The 16,076-nt window shown below is 47.5% G+C and overlaps 6 non-coding genes across 6 annotated transcripts; 3 read left to right on the forward strand and 3 right to left on the reverse strand.

The window, feature by feature from the left end:
* The first annotated feature begins 788 nt into the window (after window positions 1-788).
* On the forward strand, window positions 789-861 carry TRNAM-CAU (transfer RNA methionine (anticodon CAU)). The gene has a single exon. It is a non-coding gene; the product is annotated as a tRNA-Met (tRNA).
* A 2,133-nt stretch (window positions 862-2,994) lies between these two features.
* On the reverse strand, window positions 2,995-3,067 carry TRNAK-UUU (transfer RNA lysine (anticodon UUU)). Its single transcript has one exon. It is a non-coding gene; the product is annotated as a tRNA-Lys (tRNA).
* A 1,870-nt stretch (window positions 3,068-4,937) lies between these two features.
* On the reverse strand, window positions 4,938-5,010 carry TRNAM-CAU (transfer RNA methionine (anticodon CAU)). The gene has a single exon. It is a non-coding gene; the product is annotated as a tRNA-Met (tRNA).
* A 642-nt stretch (window positions 5,011-5,652) lies between these two features.
* TRNAL-AAG (transfer RNA leucine (anticodon AAG)) lies at window positions 5,653-5,734 on the forward strand. Its single transcript has one exon. It is a non-coding gene; the product is annotated as a tRNA-Leu (tRNA).
* Window positions 5,735-9,133: 3,399 nt separating this feature from the next.
* TRNAQ-CUG (transfer RNA glutamine (anticodon CUG)) lies at window positions 9,134-9,205 on the forward strand. The gene has a single exon. It is a non-coding gene; the product is annotated as a tRNA-Gln (tRNA).
* A 302-nt stretch (window positions 9,206-9,507) lies between these two features.
* On the reverse strand, window positions 9,508-9,613 carry TRNAL-CAA (transfer RNA leucine (anticodon CAA)). The gene is made up of 2 exons: window positions 9,576-9,613; window positions 9,508-9,553 (listed from the first exon to the last, which is right to left on the reverse strand). It is a non-coding gene; the product is annotated as a tRNA-Leu (tRNA).
* Between the last annotated feature and the right edge of the window lie 6,463 nt (window positions 9,614-16,076).

Here is a 16,076-nt window from a genome sequence, read left to right on the forward strand (position 1 = left end):
GCAGAAGCACGTTGCTACCGACACGCTTCGTTGGCACAGCGAAGTCACCGAGGGCCTCCGCCCTGAGCGCGCGCCCCCGCGAGCCACAGAGCGCGGCTCGCGGGACGCGCGGGGGTCAGGGCGGCAGGTGCCGAAGCGGGAGGACGCGCGCAGGTGCGCTTGACCTGGGCGCCGCCGCGCCTCCAGCCCCGGGGCGGCTGGAGGGGTGAGGCTGTCCAGGGTGTGGCAACCCTGCGCGCTGAGCTCCGACGCGAAGCGGTCTCCGGGCAGGTGGACACCCCGGCGGCCCTCCTCCCGTGCCGCACCCCCGCCCGGGCGCTGGCACGCCTCGACGTGCGCTCCGGACGCCTCCCGCTCCGGACCGTGTGCCGTCCCGCGGGTGCCCGGGCCGGACGCCTGCGGCCCCCGGACTTGGGGCTGTCCCCTGGCGCGGACGGCAGCAGGCCTCAGGAGGAACCTGTGCGTGTTGTGCAAGACGGTCGCACGCGAGCGCGTGGGCTGCTGATGCGCAAGCAGTCGGACGCGGGGGCCCGCGCAGTGCAGGCCTGGGCGGGCATCTGGGAAGTCTCCTCCTGGTGGCGGGGGTGGGGTCGTAGCTCGGAGGAAGCGGAGCGAAGGCAGGAGCATCCACGGCTACTTTGTCCATCTGACCCGGGTTTGGGAAGCTGTTGTTGCCGGAGAGCATTTCCGAAGGGTAGGGGGAGAGTAAGCCGGGGCAGAGCTAAGTCGAAGCGAAGTAAAACCCACTGTCACTGTTAAAATCATGTGCTGAGGACCTTTCGTCACCTGCCTCCTTAGCGCAGTAGGCAGCGCGTCAGTCTCATAATCTGAAGGTCCTGAGTTCGAACCTCAGAGGGGGCAGTTCCGTTTTGCGCGGACTCGGTCAGGAAATAACGCCCCTCCTTGACGTTATGCTGCCAGGGAGGCTAAGTCTCAACTTTCTTCCGCCTGATGGGTAGATACGTACATACGGAGATTCTTCTTTAGTTCTACACGTGCAATGACTTCGTCTCTTTCCAATGAACAAGCTCTTTTGCCCAAGTTCCTCTCATTTTGATTCCTTCTTGGGAGGCCATCCCTCGATTGATTCAACTTAATTTACTGAAAAAAACAGTGGACAGATAAGTGAAAACCTGATATTGAATTTTCTCAGCAAGTCCTGTAGCTTCCTCTTCTTACATGCATGCTATCTGCTTGCCCTGGCCTCCCTGTATAATCTGGTTCTAACTAGTTTCCATCCCACTGCACTGGTCAGTGATCCACGAAAACACGTGTGCAAGGATTCCCACCAGAAGCTGGAAGAGGCGGGGAAGGATTCTTCCCTGGAACCTTCGGAGGGAGCACAGCCCTGTCAATACCCCGATTTTGGACTTCCAGCTTGTGGCAATTTGTTAAGGCAGGGTTAGGAAATTAATACTCAGCCACCGAACTCCCTCTACATCGCTGCACCTGTTTTATTGTCTTCATAGCACTTATTACTATATGAGTTGCCTTGTCCTTTTATTTAACACCCTTATTGTCTATTACCCATCCACCTGCTTAGACTGTATATTATGTGAAAGTCATCACTGGTCTGTTTTATCCACTCCCGTATTCCCAGTGCCTAACTCAGCATCTGACAATGAACACTTGTCAACTAAATCAATGAATTCATTAGCATAGTAAATCTTTTTCTTCCGTATTCCTTATCACTCTTACTCAAGGCAAAGAACATCTCAAATCTGGATTTTTGCAATAGTCCCCACAGGAGACACACCTACTGAAATTCACCCTGCAGGCCATACCTCTCTGATTCAGTCAGTGCTGGAAAAAGAGAGGGCAATACTTGGACTGCTCCTGCAAAATGCTGGACCTGAGAATTTGTATTTCAGGAGAGCTCTGTCAACAGTTCATTCTGATGCAGACTCAAGAAGGCATATAACACGGCTCATCTTAGTGTCTGCTGGACCCTCGGCCTCTGGTTCCAGAAGCCTGCATCTGCCACCGTTTAAGAGATGCACTAAAAGATTCGGGAGAGGCCAAAGAACTGGATGGGCTAGTCAGGCAGTTGTTTAGAGAATGCTTGATCCTGGTCGGAGCCATCACTAGTCAGAATCTGTCCCTCTCCTTTGTAGAAACAGAAACTATTTTTTAATTTATCCCAGAGTTTTTCAGGCTTGCAGGACTGACACACAGTAACCAAATGTCAGAGATATTCCAAGCCAGAATGTGAATATATTATAGCCATATTCGTGGTTGATTAGCATATTCTCACCTATGTAAAATAAACTCTACAGTGGAAATCAAATCTATGCATCTGTGATAGGAGTACCAGAAGTAATAAAATATCAGTGACTATGCTATCAAGCAACAATGGTCTGGTGCATTCACCACCAAAAATGAAGCCAAGCTGATTTAAAAGTTGTGTTGGTCCATGTGGTTGGCCCTGGGCGGACTCCGGAAACACGGAGTTCTGAGCATAGCATGCTACTTTCCGAAAGAAGGTTACGATACCTTTATAAGGTATTGTACAATGCAAGGTTAGATGAGAGTTTTTAGTTCTATTTAATTTTTATCCTTATCACCCTTATTGAACTTGAATGTCCAAAAAAGCCTCCACAGCCAGTCATTTACCAACCAGCTCTTGAGTAGAGTTCTTGTGCTTCACTCAGGGAATTCTAGAAATGGCCAACCACGTCCTTTACAAAGGGGGGGTAATAACTTCACTCTGGCCTAATTTGTTTTAGTTAAATGAGATCAAAGGCAAAAATTATGACTCTGGGACTATGCACATTTAGTTCTCTTCACAGAGATTTGGGCCATCTTACTCTAAAGCTCCCACCTACTCACTACTATCTTTCTTCACTTACCCATTTTGTGGGCTAGACATACTTAACCTTAAAGGTTTTCTATTGGTGTTGCAACCTAGGTAATTTGTCCCTGTCCCATTTCTGCATAAAACAGACAACTTTCCAAAGGTGTAGTCAGAGTTAGATGCTGAAAAACCAAGAAATGTGCCCAAACAGGGACTTGAACCCTGGACCCTCAGATTAAAAGTCTGATGCTCTACCGACTGAGCTACCTGGGCACCACGCTGTGTAGGGTTTCCTCTGTGTCCTAGTGTGAAAAAAAAGTGTATGTCCAGAATGCAAATATCTTTCTTTTTATTCTATCATTATTAATATTTTTAATGTCTCTCTTTTTAAATTCTGTTTGTGTTCCTTTTCCTTATTCCCAACTCCATCCCTTGCCCTTTTGAATACGGCTCCAGACAACTTCTGCCCCCAGGTCACTGGGGAAAAGTAATTTACATCCTTGTTTTAACACAATGATTGTCATGTGGTTCATTTCTAATTATGCATTTATTCATGCCACCATTAAAGGCAGATTTGAGGTGGTCTTCACAACTATACTATAATAAGATAAAATGGAAAAAGTTAATAGATTTAAATCAGGATAAAGGGAGAACTGAGGTAGAAAATTAAGAAAAAAAAATATGCACACTATAAATAGTGCCCCAACCCCCCCCCCCCATACACACACACACACACCTCCAATAGCGTGGATTGTAAAGGGAGGTGATCTCTTCAAGGGGGTGAGGAGACTTCTCCCAGGAAGTGTTGTTTTAAACTGAGATTTGAAGGCTTGGTATAATAAATTGGAGAAAAATGTGGCTCCAGCATTCCCAGGAAAGCAGAGAGCACAGCACCTTCAGAGTGCTGAAGGCAGGCCCCAGGTGCTGGCAGGCAGAAGGCTAGGGACAGAGTTGATGGCAGGGAGGGGGACAGGAAGGCAGGGGCCTAGCAGAGACCGACAGGTTCTGAAGTTATTGTGGCCAGGTGTGTGGAGTGGAGACCTCACCCTTGAGGCAATGCAAAGTCACTGGGGACTTTAAGCAGAGAGAAACAACATGATCAGAGATGATCTTGGAGAGACTATGCTGGTCTCACATACAGAATGGGCCAGAATGGGGCAAGACATGATAGGAACACAGAGTAGGCCACTGTGAAGTAGAAGGCCACACAGATTTGGCCTAGGGACCGTGTGGTGGGAGGACAATGGTGCAGAGCACGTCCTAGGCCCAGGATTCCAAAATGTGGTTCAACTGATTGCATTCAAGCCCCAGGGCAAAGCTTTGGGAAATGTAATTGGTGGATGCCCAGCCCACACACTACAGCATAGAGTATGCAAGGATGGATTTAAAGCTGAGAGGGAATAGATTCAGAGGGAAGGACACAGCTTTGATTAGTGCCCTGCCTATACTCAGTTCTCAGTAAATACCTTACTGAGTAAATTCCTACTCCATAAGCTGAGATGTTAAGAGCAAGATATTAAATATCCATCATGTTCACTTTTGTTTGAGATGGTGTTTATCTTGACTCTAAATATCACTTCCTGTTTCTCTCTGGTGACTTAGAGTCCAGTAAACAGTACTAGGCGCAGGAAAAGAGGGACAATGCAATGAGACTGAGAGGGGATCATTTTTTTTTTCACATAGGATGTCATTGGTGATCTGGTGGTAAGCAATTCCAGAAGAATGGTAAGAGATGCCCAAGCAGTAATAATAAAAATGTATTGCACACCATCCTGCACCCTCCCCACCCCCAAACAGCCTTCTGTCGGCCCCTCCTCTCAGCGCCCCTGAGCCAGTAAGGTCCTGACCCTGGTGTTTTTGTAACAAAAATGATTGTCAAGCCTATCTGAAAGGCGTTTTGAAGATCTAGCTGTGTCTGCAACTGGTATAAGAAAGAACCAGAAGACTTTGGAGTATTGAATGCTTAGCGGAAAATCACTATTTTGTAACTGAACATTACATGGTTCTGTTGAACAACAGCGCATTGCCCGTCAGTCTTATCAAGCGATTTCCTAGATTTAAAACAAGATACACTGTACACTTTTTGGCGTAAAAAATGAGAAAGAACGAAGATTTGTCAAGATTGAAAGCGAAAAGAAGGCTCTGCCCCCTCTGAGGTTCGAACTCAGGACCTTCAGATTATGAGACTGACGCGCTGCCTACTGCGCTAAGGAGGCACCTGCCGCTCGCGGTCGCACGAAACACCTACCAACATCTCCCCACGACCTAGTCGTCTCGCGCTCCGCGAACCGGGGCTCCGCAACATCCGCGCCAAGCTGCGCACGGCTTGGGGGCGAGCGCTGCGCGGGGCAGGGCGCCCGGCCCGGCCCCTCGCGGCCCTTCCCGCGGAGACGCGGCCGCGCGCGCGCCCGAGCCGGGCTGAGCCGGAGCCCCGCCGCCGCCCACCCGCAGGCGCCTGGACCTTCGCGAGCGCGGGGCGCAGGGGCGGCGGGCGCGCTCTTGCCTCCGCCCGCGGTCCGCGGGATTCCTCCTTGGCTTCTGCTGCCCCTTAGCAGCTCCCGGGCTCGCCCCGAACGGCCGGACTTGCTCGCTCCTGGAGTCGGGGGGCTCACTTCCCGCCGTCCCAGCCCATCTGCAGCCGCACCTTCGCTGCAGCGCTGGTGACCGGCCGGGCGGGGGGCCTCCGCGCGCGGCGCCCGGTTCGGGGCCAGCCTGGAGCCGCGAGGAGGCCGAGTGGGGGTCGAGCGGGCCGGGGTCCCCGCGCGAAGGGGGGGCTGGGAGCGGCGCGGGCACGCGAGCGGGGGCGGGAGACGCGCGACTTCAGTCGGAGAAGCGCAGGCGGCCCGCGGCGCTCAGGCGGTAGCGTGGCCGAGCGGTCTAAGGCGCTGGATTAAGGCTCCAGTCTCTTCGGGGGCGTGGGTTCGAATCCCACCGCTGCCAGAACGTTTTTTACGGCTCTCTGGCTGCGTACACGTCCCTTTCTCACTCACAGCGTGGGCAGATACCCACAGGCTCCAAGTCCAGGCAGGGGCCCCTCCTCTACACCCTCTGTCTTCCCGGGGGCCACGGAGAGCGCCCATTCACACCGCCCCCAACACACGGTGGGTCTTCAATCAACAAAAAGCCAATGAGCACCTACTCTGTGTGATGGTGATTCCCTCCATCCCTGTATTTTTACCACCCAGAAGTATCCAACATGTAACAGACCTTCATTTAATACACTCATTTATTTTAGAAAATATTTATTCATCCTCTTCTATGTGCCAGGGGCTTTCCTAGGCCCTGCAGATACAGCAGCACTTACTTATTATTCAATAAACGGTGGACGAAGGAAGAGCGGTCAGTCTCCCCGAATCCGCTGTTCTGGGCATGCCCGCTGCCTTTGGTTTCCGGTTCTGACCCTTCCCGGCGTTGATCGGAACCGCCGCGACTGCGCGCGCTCTTGGGCTCCCCCTGTTCCTGCTCCAAGCACTTCTCTCCGCCCTCCAGGCTTCTTCTCATGCTCCAGGTCTCAGCTTGGAAGCGCTTTCTCCTGGAAGCCTGCCTTGATCTCCCCCTCCAGAATTACAATTAGTCACTGAAGACATGGAGAGGAACAACAGGAAGGTTCCCTGCCCTGGTGCCTCGTAGGGAAGACAAGCATTAGACGCATGATGGCCCCAAGATGACACAACTTCTACCGTCGAGAGTGAGCTTGGACTCTGAATGAGAGCTTAGATACAGTGTTACCAGAACAAAGAATGTAGGCGAATAATACAACAGCACAAGGTATAGAAGGACACACTTCAGATTAGTCCCGGTGGTAACAGTGTCCGAGGAGAGATAAGGGGGAGATTATAAATTTTACCTGAGACACTTCTGCACTTCAGCTTGAGTTGTTAGAATGAGTGGATATTTGCTTCATAAATCAAATAACTGGATTCGTGAATTTATAAGTGAATTTTTAAAAATCCCAACCTGATAAAGACAGCAAAGGAGAAATGCTGGGGAGAGTAGAGTGCCCCAGGCCTCAGCACAAGCGCTGTCCCTTCGCAGGCTTTCCTCATTTGCTGTCTGCCCTTCACTGGGTATTCCTGTCGCTGTGTGTTGGCATGTTCCATTATCGCTCTATCCATCACGTGGCATTTACCATAACTTTTGGAAACTTTTGTCTAATTGCCTGCTTTTCCTCATGCATCATAAGCTTTGTCAGATACAGAACCACATTTCTCTGGCTTCCCCATATCAGGAAAACTGAATAGATAATTTGGGTAAATTTCAATGAATAAATATACGAAAGAATAGCTGTCTAATTTGTGAAGTAAGCAGGGTATACAGAGCTGAGCCCCCAGGAAGACCCTGAGATCTTCAGTTTCATGTAGGGTCATGTGTTCTGAAGCCCCCTTTCTCCAGGACACTCCAGCCAAGGTTGGTTGTAGACTGCTGATTATGCCACAATGACTTGCTCTTTCTGAATTCAGCTCTGCTACCAGGTGACTGCAAGTCATTCTTGTTTAGATTACCAGACAACGGATTGTTTCTGGATTGTGGGACCCAGGCATCTCTCCACCCTCCCCAGGTCATTCCCTTTGGTGGTCTTCATTTGTTTGCATTCACCCTGCAGTATTTGTGAACCACCTATGGGCAATCCAAGGAAAAGGTGCAGCCTTTTGAATTCTGCCCTCAAAAATAAACCAACCCCTGGCCATCTGCCTCATTTTCCAGGTCTTTACCCACTATCCTTTCCAAGGGAATAAATGTGCTAAGGTTGAAAAAGCAGTCATTCATACCCCTTCCTTCTTGCCTATCCTCAGAGAGGAGTTGAAAGCCTATAGTTAAATAACGGGCTTTTGATATGCTGGTATCCTTTTAAAACCAGTGGACATTTTTCTTATTCTTTAAGGAATAAGGTTGTGGCTCATGGGAATACAAAGGATGCCAACCGTACTGGGGGAAAAAGACTTGGTTCATTACTCAGATAGATCTAAGATAAATTAGACCATCTTTTAAGGCCAGGAGACTCGTGAACATGGAATGCAGACTTGTGTCTGTGTAAACACAAGAACTTTAGTCACCTGGCCAAAAGTCTTTGAGTTTCACTGCTTCCCCACCACCACCACCACCATGTTTATTGAGATTCTATTTTGTGACTGGCGCCTTGCTTGGTTGGAGATCCAGCAAATGGATGAGTTAAAGAAAATGATTCAGGGATTCCTTAGCAATTCAGCCTCTGGAGACTACCAGAGGCACATTGAGAACAGATGGTCAATACTTAATATTTAGATTGAGTGAAGGTTCATTTATACCTAAGTATTTCTTCCAGTCATGCTCTCTATACAATCTCTTTGTTATGTGTTGTTCTTACAGTTACTAGGTAAATAATCATGTTATCTTAATGAAGTTAACATTTTGGAAACCTAAATGAGTATGCCTAGCACTAGGATGTCTTCTCTTGGCCATCCACACCTGAGGACCCCTATTTATGGTTCCCTATGAACACTGGAATGTCCACCTGGGAACTGTGACCCAGAAAGGACAAAAACAAAGCAAAACAAAAGATGCAACAGTCATCCCGCTTAGCCTTGTCAGATTTAGCCTATGGGGAGAAAGAAAAGGAAACCCTCCCAAAAGTCTAAGGCTGGGCTCTTCCGCCGAATATTCAGGCACTCATCCTTTTATCTATGCCCTCAGGAAACACGCTCGATGAAGCTTCTATTAGTACCAGGCTTGTGGTGTCAAAGAGGAAAGAGAGAGGGTCCGGCACTGGAGACATTCTGGGGTAGATGACCGATCTTCAGATTCCGAGCCCGTGAGGACATCTGAGCAGGGAAGCAGCGAGACCCTGCGAGCTTGCTCTAGAGGCGTGGGCAGGTGCTTTGAATAAGTGAAGCTATAGAAAGGAGATGTTACATTTTTCTTTTCTCCCTTTTGAACAGTGAGATGAAAATCCAATTTGCCTTTTGCGTGAGTCAGAAATGAAGGCAAAACCACCAGAAGAACATCCTCCGGACCATGCGCTGCCCTGACATCGAGGGGAAGAAACCCGGGAATTAGGGGCGGTGGAAACGGTCCGTGAGCGCCTCCTTCCCACCACCTGCCACCCATCTGCCACTCCGGTGTTTGGCTTTTCCATCGCCTTGAGGCTGGAAAGAGCAGGGATTTTCCATCCCCCCCACCTCCCCCAAAAAATGCCCTCGTAGATCCAAAAAAAAAAAAAAAAAAAATCAAGTAGGAAAAAGAGAGCTTTCGCTTAAAGTGGCCCTTCATTTTCGATTGTATTCTATACAGCGCTCATTTAAAAAAAAAAAAAAAAAAGGAAGAGATCTCAGCTGGACCGTGTAGACAACCTCCACCAAGCGGGGTTCCATGGTGTAATGGTTAGCACTCTGGACTCTGAATCCAGCGATCCGAGTTCAAATCTCGGTGGAACCTTCCTCTTTCCCGTCTTTTTGCCTGACTTCCGCGTTTCACTTTGGGCAGGCGGACTTTTGATGGGCTGGGCAGGACCTGCCGTGGGGCGCCCCGGTCTCAGGCCCTGGGTCCACGCGCGCTCGGGGAACGGCGTGCGATGCACTAAGAGGGCACAGGGGACAAGGAGGGCCGGTGGACTGCAACCAAAACGCGGGAAGGCAGGAGCCAGACCTCACCGAGGCCCGCTGTTTAGGTCGCAAAAGGAAAAGCAGAGAGAAGACGGCAGAAATGCAGTTGAGATGAGAGGCGGGGGGAAAAGAGTGTGTCAGAAGTGGGATTCGAACCCACGCCTCCATGCGGAGACCAGAACCCTCTTTGCGAGGAAGCGAGGCTTGAGTCTGGCGCCTTAGACCACTCGGCCATCCTGACACGCGGGCGCGCCTTCCCCAAATGCAATACAAACCTTGCATTGTTATGAATGAACGGCCACTCTGAGCCGTTGGGAATTTCTACCGCTTACGGTGCATCCGAGAAGTGGGAATGAACTGAACCACTTTCTTGGCGGATCCGGAGCTTCGCGTGCACTCGCGAGCCTTGGCTCCGGGCGCAGGCTGCGATTCGGGATGCCTCTCCCGCCCTCCGCCTTCCCCGCCCCGCCGGGACCCGGGGGCGCAGGAACGAGCCCAGCTGACCTTGGAGAGCCCCCGTGTGTACCCGCAGCGCGGCTCGGGAAGAACGCGCGGGGCTCAGCCGGGACGTGGGCGAGCGGGTGTAGCCTGGGAGACCACCGCGCGCGGGTCTAGACCGCAGGGGGGCGGGGCGAGCGGGCCGGGGGCTGCAGGGAGCTGCGGAGTCCCGCCGGGTCCGGGCCCCCCTCCCCGCAGGTCCCGGAGCCCGAGGACAGGTCCGCCGGCTCCGTGTGCTTCCCGCGGGAGCCCGGGTGCGCGGGCGACAAAGGACAGACGCCGACCTCGAAGGCCCCGCAACCACACGGTCTCCCCGCGTCCGCAGACCCTCCAGCCGCGAGTTCGCTCCGCCCCCACCGCCCTACAGCCGGTCTGCAGGTCTTCACTTCAACCAGGAACCACGAACAACTCATCGGATGCTTGTGAAAATATTTCTAGGATAAAGACCAAAACTAACAGACAGGAGCTGGGAAAAGAACTAAGGCGAAACAAACGCATGCGGGAAACTGAATTTTTAAAAATTATAATTAAGTCCTCAGTGAGGTAAGAGAAGACACAACATTCGTGAGACAAGGGGGAAGGCTGAAAATTAATATTATGATGGCAGAAATGTCTTTTTAAGAATTTCAAAATAAGGCTGCAGAAATCTCCTTGAAAGTGTGGGGTGGAGATGGAAAGCCGGAGAGAGTCCAACAGAACATAAAAGGGTATTTGGTAGAAGGTGTGCCATCTAGCCACGGGGGTTCCCGGGAAGAGTAAAGGAGAAAATGAAGGGAAGGAGATACAAACATAACCCAAGGTTATTTTCCGGAACCGAAGACCTTAAATCTCCAGATAAAAATAGGCCCACCAAGTGCCCTGCGTGGTGTGGGAGAAAAGCCCATCATGACATATCAGAACCTCAGGGATAAAGTGAAGATCCTACAAGTTTCCAGAGAGAAAAGAAAAAAACGTGGCATCCAAAGGACTAGGGTCAGGATGGTAACTTCTCCACAGCAGACTGACGCTGAAGACAGAGCAGATCTCGGAGATCACGTCTGTGAAAGAAAACCGTGCACCGTAGACTTCAGCACCCAGCCCCGCAGCCAGCGAGGTGCGAGCGGGCCTTTCCGGCCTTGCAAGATCCACCCCCCCCCAAAAGAAAATGCCTCCCATGTCCTCTTTCCCAGGACGCTTCTGAGGAATTGTTCCGCCAAACATGGAATTCCGGTAAGAAGGAACAGATGTGAAATCGGGGATAGGGGACGCACTGCAGGACAGAGGTGCGGCCCAGCTCCACGGTGCGTGCGCACGCGAGAGCAGCAGGTGGAAGGCACTGCGGCCGGGAGTAGGGGGCCCCAGCCTGAGCTCCAAGGGAGCTGACCTTACCCGGCGCTTGGCCATAACACGGTCAGAAAGCTGCTGTCAGACGAACCATGAGAGACGATGGACTCTGAAAAACAAACTGAGGGGTCTAGAGGGGAGGGGGGTGGGAGGATGGATTAGCCTGGTGGTGGGTATTGAGGAGGGCACGTTCTGCATGGAGCACTGGGTGTTGTGCACAAACAATGAATCATGGAACACTACATCTAAAACTAATGATGTAATGTATGGGGATTAACATAAGAATAAAAAAAAATAAAGAAAAAAAAAGAAGATAGCAGGAGGGGAAGAATGAAGGGGGGAAATTGGAGGGGGAGACAAACCATGAGAGACGATGGACTCTGAAAAACAAACTGAGGGTTCTAGAGGGGAGGGGGTGGGAGGATGGAGTGACTGGGTGATAGACACTGGGGAGGGTATGTGCTCTGGTAAGCGCTGTGAATTGTGCAAGACTGTTGAATCTCAGATCTGTACCTCTGAAACAAATAATGCAATATATGTTAAGAAAAAAGAAGAAGAAGAAGAAGAAGAAGGTAGCGGGAGGGGAAGAATGAAGCGGGGGAAATCGGAGGGGTAGACGAACCATGAGAGACGATGGACTCTGAAAAACAAACTGAGGGTTCTAAAGGGGAGGGGGGTGGGAGGATGGGTTAGCCTGGTGGTGGGTATTGACGAGGGCACATTCTGCATGGAGCACTGGGTGTTATGCACAAACAATGAATCATGGAACACTTCATCTAAAACTAATGATGTAATATATGGGGATTAACATAAGAATAAAAAGAAAAGAAAAGAAAGCTGCTGTCGAGTTTGGAATAAACACTTAGAAAAGTAAGCACAGACAGAGGACGCAATTAGGTCTGGGAGGAACAAAGTTTGTAAAGGAGGGAAAAGTAATGATGGTAGATCATGTAGTCAGGCTCTGAAAAATATTGTGAAATCATAATGAAGAGAACTCAACACTGATTTAACTAAAAATGAAATATATATTTGAGAATTTATTCAATAAGTATTTGTTGTATTAATGAAGAAATGAGTAAATAAATACATCCACAAAAAAGCAATTCATGAAGAACATATGCCTAAATATAAAGGATTCTTATGGATATATTCTTATAATAAATATACTTTCATTAATATATTCTTTTTATGTCCCTCAATCTGTCCTTTCTCTGCTCGGCTAAGGACAAATTAAATCTTCCCTAAAATGCCATTATTAAGACCAATATTGATCTTAATGGTCAATTATAACCTCACAGAAATCTCTAAAAGCTGCTAAAACCACCCCAATGTATATTAATTGATGTAAACGTCATAATTAGTTAAAAGAAACAAGTAAATTTGGTGAACTGGTTTTCCATCAGCACATTTACTTTCTGCTTTTAAGGACACAGTGCTAAAATGAAGTGAATAGACATATATGCATTTGCATATTTATGATCCAGCTTTTCAGTAAATGGTGCTGGACCAACTGGGAAAAAATAGATGGAGACCCCTGTCTCACACCTGTTAAATAACAAAAATTCAACTGACTAAATTTTAAAGATCTAATTGGCTTTATTAATCAACTCATGAATTGGGCAGCATCCCATCCAGCAAGTAGAGGGGAGCTCTAAGGGGCTACAGAAAGGGGAAAGTTTTTAAAGGCAGGACAAGAAAGTCATCAACAGAAAAGGATTATTTCAGGTTCAGTCACCTTCATTTGGGGACAAAAGGGCTTTAATAGGTGGATGACTTTGGGGGATGAAGAGGGCCCATGTGACAGATAACCTTATTGGCACTGACCAGGAAATTCCATGTTGACTGGTTGAAGTTTACATTCCTGGGAGCTGAAATTGCAGTCCGGATAGGGATTAAGTCTTGGTTAATGACTTGGGGCCTTAACCTAAGTGGTGCCATTTTGGCACTGTGGTTTTCTTTTTAACATATTAAACAAAAAAATTAATTCAAAATGGATCATACTCCTAAATATGAAAAGGAAAGTAAAGCTTCTAGAAGAAGGAGAATATCTTAACGAACTTGGGGTAGGCAAAGGTTTCAAAAACAGTGGTAGTAACCAAAAAGAAAAAAGTCGATAAAGCAGAATTCATCAAAACTAAAGACTGCTCATCAAAAAAGATCTTTAAAAAAGTTAAAAGGGAAGCCATAAACTGGGAAAAAATATTTGCAATATATGTACATGGCAAGGGACTCTTTCCAAATATATAAAGCCTTACTAAGAATCAACAAGAAAAAGACAAATACCTTATTTTTTTAGTGGGTGAAAGACTTGATCACACACTTCACTAAGGAGGCCATTCAAATGCTCAGTAACCATATGAAAAGATGCTCAATATCATTAATTATCAGGAAAATATAAATTAAAACCACAATGAGTTACCATTACAAATCTACCTGAATGGCCAAAATTTTAAAAAAACAAAACAAATACACCAAATGTTGGTGAGTACATAGAGCAATTAAAATTCTCATATATTACTGCTGGAAATGTAAATTAGTACAATCACTTTGGAAAATTGTTTGGCAATGTCTAGAAAGTTGAACATATACCTATCCTTGATCCATTAATTCTACTCCTAGAAATGAGTGCATTTGTCCATCTACAGACATATATAAGAATGTTTGGGGCAGTTTTATTCATAATAGAATAAAATTCTTAAGACAACTCAATACCCATCAATGGCAAAGTAATAAAATAAATTGTGATATAGTCACATAGTGAATCACTATAGCAGCAGAAGTAAAAATTGAATTACTGCTGTAGATTAGAATAAATCTTACAAATGTAAAGAGTAAAAAAAAAAAAGAAAAAAGCCAGACACCAACAAGTGTTTATTGTATGATTCTGTTTATTTGTTTATTTTTAGGCTTTTTAAAATTTTTGATATATAGTTCATATGACATTATACATATTAGTTTCAGGTATACAACGTAATGATTCAATATTTGTATACATTGCAAAATGATCACCACTGTAAGTCCAGTTAATAGCCCTCACCACACAATTACAAAATATTTTTCTTCTGATGAGACTTTCCTTTTTTTAAAATTCTAGTTAGTTAACATACAGCGCAATATTGGTTTCAGGAGTAGAATTCAGTGATTCATCACTTACATATGATACCCAGTGCTCATCACATCACGTGCTCTCCTTAATGCCCATCACCCAATTATCCCATCTCTCCAGTCCCCTCCCCTCCAGCAACCCTCAGTTTGGTCTCTGTCATTAAGAGTCTCTTATGGTTTACCTCCCTCTCTGTTTTTATCTTATTTTATTTTTCCTTCCCTTCCCCTATGTTCATGTTTTGTATCTTAAATTCTATATATGAGTGAAATCATATGGTATTTGTCTTTCTCTAAGTGACTTATTTCACTTAGTTTAATACCTTCTAGCTCCATCCATATTGTTGCAAATGGCAAGATTTCGCTCTTTTGATGGCTACATTATATTCCATTGTATCTATACAACACATCTTCTTTATCCATTCATCTGTTGATGGACATCTTGGCTCTTTCCATAGTTTGGCTATTGCGGACAATTGCTGCTATAAACATCGAATCTGTATTTTTGTATCCTTTGGGTAAATACCCAGTAGTACAATTGTTGGGTAGTAGGGTAGTTCTATTTTTAACTTCTTCAGGAACCTCCATACTGTTTTCCAGAGTGGCCGCACCAGCTTGCATTCCCACCAACAGTGTAGGAGGGTTTCCCTTTCTCCGCATCCTCTCCAACATCTGCCGTTTCCGTTTCCTGTGCTGTTAATTTTAGCCATCTGACAGGTGTGAGGTGGCATCTCATTGTGGTTCTGTGCATGATTCTATTTATATGAATTTCAAGAGCAGGTAAAATTAATATTTCTGGAAATTTGGAATAGTGGTTTTCTGTGGGTAACTCTTGGGGATGGGTATTGATGGAGGGGAAGCATGAGGGAGCCCCTGGGATGCTGAAAATGTCCTTCATTATGATCTGAATGTTGGCTACACACACGTAACAATTCATTACACTATACATTGAAAACTTGCATATGTTATGTGCATTTTACCTCTGTAAGTTTGAAATTACCATATAAGACAATTTCTTATCCAGTGTCAATTAGATGTTACCCAGTATAAGCTCTGAAGATATTAAAAGAAGGGAGAAATTGTTGTATCTTGGAAAGATGCATAAAGTTTTCTGAGAGGCTGGTTGTGGAGGGAGTGGGTTGCCTGCCAGGAAAGCGGGGGCAGCCGTTTATTCGAGTTCAGCACGGAAACAGGAGAGAAATGGTCCCAGAGCTCAAAGAGGTGACGTAATCTTCTTCAGGCCCAGTGTATTCTGGGTCCTTGGATGATTTCTTCCTTGCTATCCAGGATGCCACTCCTACCCACCAGGGTCACAATTAGTAACCACATGCTGATTGCCTGTTCATAACTGTTTCAACCAGGTAACAAAGTACACCCACCCCAGGGCTTCCTGGGCTGATCCCATCCCTCTGCTCCATGTGGCATCGACTGTCAATCAGAATGTAGCCGTCAGGCAGGTGGGCTGCTCTTCATTCGCCTAAAGCCTTCGTCAGGGAATGGCTGGAAGGATGGGCCCAGCTGAGCCCTTCTCCCCCCGCTGTAGGGTCCCGTGGTAGAGTGAGTAGCCCCACACTGCTATGGACTGAATTGTGTCTCCTGGAAATTCATGTGCTGAAGCCCTAACCCCCAGTCTGACCGTATTTGGAGACAAGGCTTTTATGGAGAGAGTTAAGTGAGGTCATACGGATGGGGCAAGGACGCACGGGGAGAGACGGAGGCAGCCGCCGTCCTGCCCCCCGCCAGCCCCCAGTGGCTTGTGAGCTCCCTGAGGGCAGACATCT

Source organism: Mirounga angustirostris, unplaced genomic scaffold (assembly GCF_029215605.1).
Source record: "Mirounga angustirostris isolate CCGP_5_RB_7025 unplaced genomic scaffold, mMirAng1.0.hap1 SCAF_8, whole genome shotgun sequence".
Taxonomy (NCBI): Eukaryota; Metazoa; Chordata; class Mammalia; order Carnivora; family Phocidae; genus Mirounga; species Mirounga angustirostris.